This window comes from Stegodyphus dumicola, chromosome 2 (assembly GCF_044657685.1).
Source record: "Stegodyphus dumicola isolate Sdum_Otavi_A_Nest chromosome 2, ASM4465768v1".
NCBI classification, from domain to species: Eukaryota; Metazoa; Arthropoda; class Arachnida; order Araneae; family Eresidae; genus Stegodyphus; species Stegodyphus dumicola.
In genome coordinates this window covers 60922128-60935912 of record NC_140769.1, presented here as the reverse complement: position 1 = coordinate 60935912, position 13785 = coordinate 60922128, and positions in this window count along the sequence as shown.

Here is a 13785-nt window from a genome sequence, read left to right as displayed (position 1 = left end):
GTTTATGTACTTTTCTCTATTTTTGTAACGTAAACAGCTTCGTTTGCAAAATCTTCAAAAGCATTCCTCCCTTTGTGTAATTTTCCGCATTCAATTAAATACGTAAGCAATCCTCTCAGTGTTATGTATGGAAAGTGTGAAAAATTCCTCTCAGTGTGGAAAATTCCGTATAGAAAAGTGGCTTTCGTATTCATTACACATGAAAATTTCTGCCACCTTTTAATGTATCCGACTTCGAGTTCGATATATATTGGAAGCAAAGGAATCAAGGTACAAAGTGAGAGAGTTGTTTTTTAATCATACTCAAGGAAATACTGTTTAGTCATGACATTTTGAGAAAATTCGAAATTTCTAGGCTAAACCCGTAACTCTCGAAGGGTTAAACCAACAGTATAATTAACATAAGCTGCATCTAAAATCATATAAAGTCCCCTTTTGTTAGACAATTTTTGTTCTGTGCTTTGGTATATTTTCGAATACTGTTCAACTGCTTCACTTTAAATTTCATTAACAGTTAGCAGGTCGCTCTTGTATGCACCTACTAACGGTAACTGTAATGTGAGATATGAAATCATAATACGAGCATTATCATTGCTTTCAAAATATGTTCACTATTCATTAGAAATAAAAATTGTTTGTTACGCTTTCCAAGACCTTTTAGTGACCATTTTTGAAAATTGGAATTATGAGAAATGGTTTATTGTATCCGATTTGATTTTTGAATATTTTCCTGTCAATGCTACAGTTAATGTTTTTAAATGTTCTTAAAACTTCAGCAATTTTCTATTTTTATGAAATAAATGTATATGCTGTAACCTTGAATTTTTATGTATTTTTACAAATGAACTAAATGGAAGTTGTGCTCGGAATATTTCTACGTATACCTTGGTATCATTTCCGTTCTTATTAAAAGGTGGTTTTAAAACAAGCGATTTTTTAAATTGTTTCCTATCTGATTTTCGTGATTTGAAATATTAGTTGTAAGGGCAATAACGTAATAGATTACCGCTAAATATGCAAAATTTACATCTTTAATGATGTTATGACAAATCAAATGGATTATGAGAAATTTTTAAAGCATTTAAAGACTGGAATCTAAACTTTTCATCTGCGAATATGATTAAACTTCACAACGTTAATGGCGTTAACGTGCATTTCAAAGAGTTCCATTATGAAGCGCATTCTTCAGGTATTAAAATACTTTCTCTTGCATATTATAGTAAGATTTTTCCTTCTTAATTTAGTTTTAAATGCATTTAAATTCTCATACTACATATATACAAATTAGTTCCACATACGGAATGAACATGCAAAGAAATTATTAAAATGTTTTATTGCTAACTTAATAACTAATTAATATTATTTACATAATACTTAACATAATAACAGTATAACTGAAATAGAAGTAAAAACGTCGGTAGCTGTAGCTAACTGTTTTTATCAGCCCAAAGGAGCGTTAGCTCAGAAGGACTGTTAGTCTCAAAACGGGATTTTGCGTTGAATCAGTGTAAAAGTCTGAGTCACTTTTCAAATTTTTGCCACCAAACCATATCACCCTGTATTATATTTAAAGAAATTAAATAATGTACAATTTGTATGAATGTATGCAAAACAACGGTACCTAGAGCCATCAAATTTTGATTAACGTAGTCCTTCACCGGAATATGAACACCTGGAAGCCCGAATTTTGAATTTCGAATTTGTTGTGTATTTTATATTTTTTAAAACTTTAACGAATTTTTTATTAACAAACTCAACGATTTCAAAGCAAGCAATGGCAACCGTACGGAAAAAAATGTTTGTCTCCAGCAAGCGAGACTTGTCTATTGAAAACTCTAAAGATAGGCCGCTTTTAAATATTTTTAGCCCAAAGAAGCATCAGCCCAAATACTCTCGAAATGTGGATGTCTATATGTAAATGAAAAAAACGCCCCTATGGGCGTAATATATAAAATCTGGAAGCTTTGCTTTTCTTATTTGCTGTTGTTATTATTATTATCATCATCATTATTAGTACGGTACTATGCTTAGCTAAAGCTGATGCTAGCTGGAAACCAAGAAATCTCCACTGTAAGAAAGGGCTATATATGTGTGTCTTCCTCTTCCTTCTCGCGTATGCATTATTAGTCTAGAAACCCCCATTGTTCATCTTGGGAAAATTCTCAGAGAGAAGATTGCTAAATGACGTATGGCTTAGGTCATTCCCAATGGATGCTCTCCAGGAAGCAAATGGCGCTTTAAGTAAAAAAAGACAAGAAAACTATTATTACGAATTAAATACCATTGCACTATGTATTATTATATAAAAAGTGATAACTATTGGTGATAACGCAAGCATAACAAGACTCGTAATATAGAAAACTCGGATACGAGTTCAGATAAATTAATAGAATGCTTTTAATGAAGAAAATGTGTAAATAACCACAGTGTGCTGAGAAATATTAGATGATTATGGTGGAATATGATGGCGAATTTGTGTGGATAATTAAACTAATTAAATCTCATTCCAAATTTCAGCTACACATCCAACAGTAACTGTTTAATGAATCAAGGTTTGTTGTTTAATTATTTTTAGGAGCAAATTTGCTCAGCAAATTATTTTGTAGAGCTATTCGGATTTTTTGGAAGCAGGAGATTTGAAAAACGAGCCATGCCTTCGCCGGGAATCGAACCGTGGACCTCTGAAACACGCGTCCAGCATGCAGAACACTACGCCACGAAGGCACGCTTGGAAAGCGGGAGAAATACTTTATAATTTAGTGAGAATTAAAGTTTTAAATTTTATTCATTTGTTTCTTTAAATTTAAATTTAATTGTTATAACAAAGAACACGAGTCCTTAGTCAAGGCCTTATATTCAGCAGTAACTAAAAGCTTTTTATTTGGAAGAAAGAGGTGATTTTAAGTATTTTTTATCTTAATCGAAATTAAAATTACAAATTATTAATTTATGAAGTTGAAGTTACTTCACACTGTGCAAAACATGTTACTTTTCTGGTGAACATAAAACTTTTAATTTAAGAACAGGAAACTTAAAAATTTAAGTTAATCAGGTGAAAAATTATTTGTATTTAAGTATATTACTAAGTGTTATTTTTTGGGGGAGGGAGGATATTTGAAAGTCACAAGTCACTTTTCGACATAGATTTAAGTTAAGACATGGCAGGTTTTATCATCTCGCAATGAAGACTAGCTCTTAAAATATAACACAATAAATTACGTCTATCCGATGTTATGCGGTAGCTCCTAAAATGAAGAGATAGTATGCCACTTAACAAAACACAATTTAATTACATGAAAACCTATATGGAACATACAAATATTTTTCTGATTACATATGGTTGGCAAGGAAATTACATTTCATTGCTTTCATTGCTGCATTCTAAAGACTTCAAACGTAACAGTTCATCACGCGACGTCAGTCTTTGATTCGTGCAGGTTGGCAAGTGAAATGGTGCCACACGCAATAGTAGGCGATACATTGTATTCTCTACCTACTTCTGCGACAGCGCAATGGAAGAAAAAGGCAGGAGAAATATTACTCTTAAGTTTGGCGTTAAAGTTGAATGGAATGAATTTTAGGAAAAAAACGCTCTACTCTTTTGTCCCGTCTGAAGGAATGTGCTTCTGTTGCCCCTTTAAAAATTGAATGTAAGCTCGAGAGAGTAGAATTTCTCACACTTCAAATTCTTAAAAATATTTTCCTTATAATTACAACTGATGAAAATTTCTCCATCATAAATGATACTCTATACAAAGATATAAAATGGCCCACTATCTTGCTGAACTTTGCATACAATTTGGATTAAGCAACTGTAGAAGAAGACGTATACGTTAGACATTATGCGACTCATATCTTCCTCAATTCTCTTCCGATATAAGTATTTTATTCCTTCTCATTTTATGCTATCATGCTGCGTTTTAGTTGAAATTATGTATCAACGTTCCTGTATTTCATTAAGCACAAGTTCTTATATAAATATGTAAGATATAAATATTAAAATGGAAAAGTCAGCAAAATGACATTGCAAATTGCCACATTTAAGTCCATACGTAGATGATCACCACCAACGAGTTTATGATATAAAATATAGGCCAGTCAGATATGTCAATAAAAATTATTGTTACAAAAATTTAGAAAATAGTATCAAAGAATTTACTATGAAAGCTAATTATCAGCTTTATTTGTCTAATAATATCTTTTTTAAATGGAAAGAAGAAATCTTCACCAAATTAAAACTAAACTTAAACTAACAAAGTTTAAAAGTTATTTAAATGAGTGTTCAAATTCTTTGAAATATTAAAAATTTAAAACAACAATTTACGGTTTCCAAAATAGATAAAACAATTAATAATTTTAGATGATATGAATGATTAGATAAATTTGAATATGATAATCAATATAAAAATTTTCTAAAAAACAATTACTAGCAAAGAACTTAATAATGCAATACTTGCAAGCTCGCAAACACTTGTACAGTTGCGCGCCTCCAACCTGCACGCAACCAAGTGGTGACAGCTGAAACTGGAAATTAGACAGAGTCCTGCGAAGGGTTTAAGTCCCTTTTTATTCAACTTTAGAAATTACAAATGCGTGCTCTTGACGCTCATAAACTACGCCGACCCGGCGGTTAAAATAAAAATAAGAACCTGAAAAGAAATAATAACAAGAGACTACTACGAGGCTCTCTAAACGTAACTAACCTCACCGCGTTTTACAATACCGCTGCTAATTCAGCAAACTTTGAATATCACGTTGAACGATTAACAATTGGCCGAGACAAGCACACAGGCCGAAACGCGTGGTTCTTCAATTTCTGGCTAACTACCTCCGCGCTCGTGAAGTAAGGAAAAGCACATCTCGAACTCGTTTCCTTTCTATTTAACTCAGAATACTTCCGCTGATAATTTGAATCCTTGCGCGTTCTACAAAAATTTACATACTCTGGCATTGGCAGTTCCAGGGGAAAGTAAGGCTTGACAGAAAAGATAGTTTAAACTTAAAATAAATGTTAGTTAAAATAAATATAAACCCTACACACTACAGACACCTCTATAATTAACAGAATTAAAGCATTTCATAAAAAACTAAAAATCTCTATAAATCCAAGGTATCATAGATTTACTAATCGTTATGTTCTTCCCAAATTCCATAAAGCACCACTTAAATTCAGATTCATTGCAAATAGCACTAATAATTACAAAAGAAATCTAGGCTATTATTTTGCACTTCACCTTAAAAATATTTGTAAATTATCTTTAGTACATGTAACGCAGAAGATAATTATTGCTGGATCATCAATAACAACATTACTGTTGATGATATAGTTCAGTCTATTGACATACAAAATATCAACTGCTATGACATTGAAAATTTACATACTTCGCTTTCAGTAGAAGAAATCTATACTGGACTACTTGATCTACATAAAATCTCTCCTGCTATGCTGGCAGTTATATTTTTAATAGACGAAAAAAAACCTTCCTTAACTGCACTATTTTTAATAACTACATTAAATTTCAAAATCAACTTTTTAAGAAAGTAAGAGGAATCACAATAAAAGCTTTTACATCTACAAGTCTTTGTAACCTATTTTTATTTATTAAAGAATTTACCTTCCAAAAACTTTTAACAGCAAAAAGATTTAAATTACTACTCTCATACTTATAGATGCATAGATGATCTTATTGCCTTTAGTAATGTTAACAGAATAGAAAATTCCCAAATTTATCAAAAGTGCCTTACTCTTTATGAAACAAATACTTCACAAAATGTAGTTGTCGACTATCTAGATCTTCAAATAATAAACTACAAAGAGATTCTACTGTTTGACAAAACACGCAACTTCAATTTTACTACTAACAAATTAATCAATTGGACTTCTAAGAGTTCCAAAAAAAGTTGTTAGTAATACAATAATTAATCAAATACAACGCATTAAAAAATTTGTACCGATACAATAGATCTATAACACGAAATTCTACTAATTATTTTAATTTTATGCGAAATAATTTGTCTTAAAAAAGCAGGCGTTAAATACTCAATCTAAATCATTTGGTTGATAGGGATATCATAATTTATTCCTAAACCTTTAAAAGGCGGAATATATTGGATGACTATTAGTTAGAGTATTTGTAAATATTGTAATTACTGTAGTTCTTGTTTATAATGTAAAAATCGTTTATACTGGCATTTCTTTCTTGCTTTTACTAATACAAAGGGCCTATTTCATATTTCCGAGTCTACTTAGCAGCTTTTGAGCAGTAAAGATTTCTTTTACTTTTCTTTTTTTCCTTTTCAAAGTACACAATTAATCAGAAATTAATTAACTTATTTTGTTTGGTCAGTTTAAAAACAAATTTTACCAGGGGAATTTTCCACTCAACAGCTTTCAGATTACCAAACGCCAATTCTTTTTTCCGCCTTCTAGAAATAGCATCCAACGCATTTCGCCAACGCTCTCTCTCTCTCTCTTCTTCTCCATTCTACATCACGGTTGGAATTCCAAATTCCTTTCTGAGTACCAAGAAAGTAACGAACATATTGTCTTAGTTTCACAGCTGGCAAACACGTAAGTTAATTAAATTCAGCTATGATCACGCAAGTTAATTAATTCATTTATTCATTAGCTAGCAAACACGTAAGTTAATTCATTCATTTATTGATTTATCTGTATATTATGCAAATTTTCTGTATTTTATACATTTTAAATATTCCATTTTAGTCTTATGAGAATGGTTTTTTGTACACTTGTTCTTCATTGTTTAATTGGTTTAACAACGTTTGCATTTTTTTAATACAATCAAACGTCGAAGTGTCGGGGAGTAATTTTCTCAAGTAACGAAATAAAAATCTCTCTTATAATAATTATGTATTCTTACTGGAAATGAGGGAAACGACTGATCGGAAATTAGATTTTTCCCTCTGAAAAGTCAACTAATTTCCGGTCAGTGGCGATAATTTCTTAGTTAGCTACTTTTTCGCATTTAATTATTCCATTTTAATAATTCAGTTTTAAATATGCTAATGAATAAATTCATTTCAACAGAATTCTAACTACTTTATTTTCAAAGGAGATAATATATTGAATAATCTACCAGAAAATAATTGAAATATAAGTTATATATAAATTATTGCACATTTAATTAAACTTTACATATATATACAGGGTGTCCCTTAAACGTTGGGATAAACTTCTGGGGGAACTAGGGCACATCATAAGGATAAAGAATTGCATAGGAACCCATGTCCGGAAATGTCAGAGGTAAGTGACAGCAGAGGCAAAAGATGGGAAAGAAAACAAGAGAGTGATTAAATTTGAAACATTCATTGGACATGAATATAAATGGTAGCCTATAGTATCAATTATGTCGGAAAATTGCAAATAATAATTTAAGTGTACGACAGCTTGAATGCTACAACGGATGCTCAAAGTTTGCACCATCAGACGCCAGACATGCCTGATACCGACGAACCATTGATTGCTGGACATGTTCAATCACACGGGGGGCAGGCAAGTCTTTCCGCAAAATCCGTCACAGACACAACACGATCGTGATACACGACACTTTTGATAGCTCCCCACAAAAAGAAATTAAGGCTCAATAAATCCGGTGAGCGTGGGGGTCGGAGAACCGGTCCACCATGCCCAATCCATCAATGCGGAAATGATTTGTTCAAATGGCTACGAACGTCCAGTCCGAAATGAGTAGGCGCCCCATTATGTTGGAAACTTATGTTGGAAACATTTGGTGGAACATCGTCAAGCAAGCCAGGAAGAACGTGCTCCAGAAAGATCAGATAACTCGCGACATTCAACCTGGATGGCAAAAAGGTATGGCCCGATTAAGCAGGCGCCGACCAAACCTGCCCACACATTAACTCTGAAGCGGTGTTATGCCTCGTGGTGCCGCACACCGTGGGGGTTTTCTTAAGCCCACATATGCTGATTGTGGTGATTGAATACGGCATCCCTATTGAATGTGGCCTTATCCGTGAACAACACATAAGCTGGGAAATTAACATCACGGGTATTTTCTTGCAGAAACCATTGTGCGAATCGCACACGTTCAGGATGGTCATCGGGGAGAAGTAAATGAAACCTTTGGAGACGAAAAGCGTTTAAGGACTCGGCATTCTAGACACGCTGGACATTGATACGAGACATTCTAAATTGAGAGGGAATGGCACATATGCTGGCCCTTGGATTACTCTCCACCGTATCCAACACATTTTCTCCCTTAACGACAGAGCGAGTCGATCGTGGCCTGCCCTCCCTTGTCCTGCCACTTCTTAATGACCCGCAGTTGCACAAAATTTAATGCAGACGTGCAAACAAACTGTGATGTGGTTGATATCTGTCGGGAAAGCGTTCTCGATAAATGCATGTAGCGGCTCTTCCATTACCCTCAGCTATTCCATAAACTAAGTGCATGTCAAGCTCTCCGTTCGCATAGCGTTCCATACTTTTCCTATGGTTCCTACCACTCGAATGAAGTAATCCTCACTTTCCACTAGCACTCTCCTGTACAGCAACCCCGGGCGGCGTACAATGACGTTTCTGGGCATGGGTCCCTATGCAATTCTTAATCCTTACGATGTGCCCTACCTCCCCCGGAAGTTTGTCGCAACATTTACGGGACACCCTCTCTCTCTATATATATATATGTACATTATTATATAAACCCACCCTCTTATTCGGCTCAGTGAGCTCTGTATTTTTATGCTTATATGTTGGTAAATTGTACATTTTTTGCTTTAAAAGTGAGTGAATTATATGGTTCTTATGTTCTGGTTAAAGGTTTTATGCCTTTAGTAAATCTGCATACAATATTTGTGCAATTATCAACAATTTAAAAATAGTTTAAGTCAATGCAAGAGTTGCAGCATTATCAACAATTTTAAAAGTGGCGCTAGGTCTAACGAGGCCACCATTTGTTTACATTTAGCGATTAAGTCACTTGGTGCACCAACTTTCGTGCCTTCTGACCCAGTGGGAACAAATGTTTACTTTCAATTTTGTGCTCTGATAATTTTGTCTTCCTATCCCTTAGCTGAATTTTGTCCCTTAGCTGAATTGCTTGTTTTAGTGTAGAAGCTCAAATTTTAATTGTAATTTTTTTTTGTGTATCTTGTGCTTTAGGTTTTTCTATATTTTAAATTTTTAATGAAAGTGTTTTGAGTTGTTATATATTTTTGCTTTGCTGCAGAGTGAGAAATGAATTGATAGAATGAGAAATGAATTGATAGAATGAGAAATATATCTGTAATGAAATTCGAACAATAAGTTTGAATGAAATACCGCAAAACGTGTGCATAATTAAACAAGCTGTACAAGGAAGTCATTTGGTGTCTACATCAGATATTTTATTTGAAATATGCCTTCATATTTATTTAGGGATATTCTTATTATTTTTACAATAACCCTGTAAAAATAAAATTAGTACGGCAATACATTCGTATAAATTCATCTAACAATATAAAAACATGCACATTAACTAATCGTAAATATTATCAGTTGCTAGCATACGAACAATAGTATTTGAAACAAACAAGTACTGATGAAGTAAAACGGATTCCAAAAAATGGAGAGTCCCTTAACATTATCCTTCTGTTAACAATTAAATACATCTCTTAGAAGTTGGTGAGTTCCTCTTTTTGTTTACATTTCTCTTTGATCATTTTGTCATATTTTTTGTTCAAATGATTTTGTTAATTTTACTTTGCATAAATAGTATTCTTTCGTTTTTTTTTTTTTTTTTTTTTTTTTTTGTTGCTGTTGTTGTTGTTGTTGTTGTTGTTTTCTTTAGATTTTCGTTTTAACACTTTTCTTTATATAATTTTAAAAGTTTTTTATTTTTCCTATTTTATATATTTTTATTCACCACTTTTCATGCTTGTTCCCCTTTTGGAATATGACAACAGACAGGAACCGATTTTGTAAGTTAAACATTAAGCGTATGAAATGCTTGAACATCTCTCGTAATTCTATTTATATACTACGGTAGATACAAAAACATATTCCAATTGCACTAAATTTTTATAACAATTTTCTTACTAAATTTTTATAACAATTTTCTTACAAAATTTTTATAACAATTTTCTTACTAAATTTTTATAACAATTTTAATTTCAATTCTTTTCCAAAACTTTAAACGTAAGAAAACATTTGTCTGAGGTAGGAAATATAATTAGAAACCGTAGCAAATATTTAATTATAATTATAACTATTATTAATATTATTGTTGCGACGGGTGTTTTGATTATATGTCCTGTACAAGATATGACTTATCGTTAGGACTGTTATTAAAGAAAACTAAATCTCTAACACACTCAGAAGAAACTTTTTCCTGAAACATATTTCGTATTCTAAACACTGAAAAGGAAACAGAAAAACAAAAATTGTTAGCTGTTGCAACCTGCTGCGTAAGTGGTTATTTTTTTCTAAACAAAATAAGCTTTTATGTTATAAAACAAAAAGTATAAAAGATAAATATATATATATATACATCCTCTTATTTTGATTCTTATTCTAGAAGAGGTGCTAAGAAGAAAAGATTCAGCAAATATGAAAACGTGATCACGTTTAGACTCAGGAAAAATCGTAAATCTAAGTGTATGGGCATAAAATCAAAGATAGGCTTTGTGGAATTCTCCCTATGTCAAAAAGAAAAAAAAGTGGAAATCACGAAAGGCAACTGTGAACCATTTACTTCTTTGGATTTTAATAGAGCTTCCGTGGCCTATTCGGAATTTTTATTCTTCGAAGCAGAATTTTGAAGACCGAACGAGAATTTTTTCTTTCCATTTTTGAAATGATTCGAATTTTATTTTCATCTCGTAAGGAACGGAAAATGCTACTGAACTTTATAGCCTGTAATAAATTAAACCTTTCACCTTTGCGCTGATACAATGTGAACTACATAAACACTATGCAGGATATGTGTAAAGTCTTAGCTCTTTACGAATACGCGCCATATAAACGTCATTTTTATATCCAAAGTGTCCAAATGTTTCTAAAAAATGCACTAACTTGTGATCATATGATCAGAATCATAAAAGTAAAGTTAGGAAAATGAACGAATTTTTGCATATCGTAATGAGGAACTATATCTTTATATCATTAGTTTTATGCAAGCGAGAGATATTCGATACTCTTCCATGGAAATAGCACTACAAACACAATATACATCAAACAGCAAGTATTTTCAAATTAGCTCCTGACTTTTGATTCTACTCTTTTTTTTATTCGTGCAGTATAGCAAATGAAAACTACACTTTTAATTTAAAAGTCGTGGTTAAAGCTTTCATTACTTTAAGCTCCAATAATCTATGAATACAAAGTAAATTTGAGATGATGTTTTTCTTTCTGTCATTCAAGATTTTCCAATTATATACTTCACTACCTCCGTGTTCTCGAATTAGCCATTTTTAATTTCTTGCAGCTTTTTATTTGTCTGAAATTTTCTTATCTGATTCTCACTAAAAACGTCGAGATTTTAGAATCGGACTACAACCCTATATCCTCTGAAATACATTCCAAAATCTACCATCAAAGAATAGAATATTGAGAAAACACGTGATATTCACGTGAAATATTCTAAGGTTTAACTGATAAATTACGTACAGTAAATTAATAAAGAACATAAACATGTTTACAGTACGGTATCTTTCTGTCTCTTTACATTATCCAATATTAAAAAGACTAATCCTCAAAATGTAGCACAGCGATAAACTATTACTATATAATATTATTGTTGACAATGAGAAGGAGTTGTGTAGTGCTATGTTATACTTTAAATCCAAATTTCTTGTATGGTAGGAAGGAGAAAGTTGGTATAATGTTTTGAATATTGTGAAGTATGACTTATCGTGCAGTGTTAGAAATCGGTAAGAAAGCTAATTATTTTATAATTTTGAGGAAAATCTCTACTTTGATTTGGTTTAGAAAAGTAGTTATAATTCCATTTTTCCAAGAGATAGCAAAGTGACAAAGCTGACGATTGATATTAATAATTTTTATGAAACAAATGATAGTTTTTAGTGGCACACGTTTTAGATTTTTTTATATTACCCTGTCCACTTACTTTACAAACTGAGGTTTCTTACGATGTTCTCTACTAAAGACTTTATGACAACAATGGAAATATTTCTCCATGAAAAGAGTGCTAAGATAGTTGCGAATTGTTTTCTTAGCATGTGTAATTACGTTATCAGTCTAAAATGTTAGAATTATGTTGAAATGTTGTTTCTAGAGTGTCTACAAATGCATTAGCTTTGTCTTCTCCACTGTAACCAAGACCGATGATGGCATGAATTGAAAAGGTAGATGTCGGTTTTCTGCGTGATTTACATCAATGTCGCACCGAGAATTATTGTCTTCAACTAGAAGATTGTTTAGAAACACTGATCCATGTCTGCTGTTTAAATTAATAGATATTGCGTTCGATTTGGTTGTTTAAGGCATCGTATTGTCTTTTAACAGTGTAATCACATGTACTTTGAAGTGTTTACTCATTCTGATATTATGTATTTTAATATAGGAAGGTAGTATTAGAGAGGGTTTGTGTATACAGATTTGCTTAGAGAACCGACTGCATTATTAATAGTTTTCGTCTAAATTTTAGTTTTCATTATTAAGTTCCTGAATGCTGTTAATTTTTGTATTTCCTTTAGTGATGGACTTGATAATATTCGTGAAATTTTCCCATTGGGGATATTAGCGCTTTTGTAGATTGATGATAAAAAGAAACTGCAGCAAGGCAAACTGGATTATGATCAGATGAACGTGTTGAAAGTACTTCATTCGAATTGCTATACAACATATTTTTAAGAGATAAAAGTCATTATTGTAAAGACGAGTGGTCTCATTTGCTTGGTGTTTTTGGAATGCAACGCTTAAAGATTGTACGAAGTCAAAGCTTTCTCTTTTTTTTTTATTACAACTGTCCGAATTCCTGCAAGAATGTTTGACATTGACATTTCCGTCAACGATGGTGTATGAATTAATTTTCAGAAGATCAGTCAGTTGAGCATAATCAAAAATACTGCTGCATGGCATATTTGTTTATTTGAGGAATATTTCTGTTGTGTATTTGGAGAGAGATAATAGTGCTTTAAAAGAAATTTGTATTGTAATTATTCCAATTAGGAGAAATATTTTATGTGTATATGTAATAGTACCACCGCCTCAGCCAATGTGTCTGACTATTCTATAAGCTCTTTATTTCGGAAGAAGTAAATTGTGAGAAAGTTTTAGGGACGTTTCTTGAGTAAAAATAACATCTGGATTTTCATGTTCAGTCAAATCACTAAATTTTTATTCTTTAGTCAGGTTTATTTTTTTGGTAAGGTCATTTATATTCCAACACATGATGTACCTACTTTTGTTCTTGCTACATTTCAGGAAATTAGACATATTCGGATAATTTTTCTATGAGATCTGTAATGCCGCTTATTTTATCAAAATATATCCTGCATAGTTTTTAATTCAACCACAGATGTCTTGATAGTATTCCATATCACTTTTAGGAAAGAAACGTCAAATAAATCTGATGTTGAGCAGGAGTTGCTGCGTATATTAACAGTGATAGAACTGAAGCTTATCTACTCCGAATTCGACGTTCCAGGAAGAACTGGAAACTGTTGGTTTTAATTACGATTATTCACCCAAATTTGCGCACTCTTTGATGACCAAGGATTGGTGGTAGGAGGAGCACTGATAATAAAGACGCTTAATGTGATAATCCTCGAAATTAATTTATTCTGACGGGATAATAAGAACAT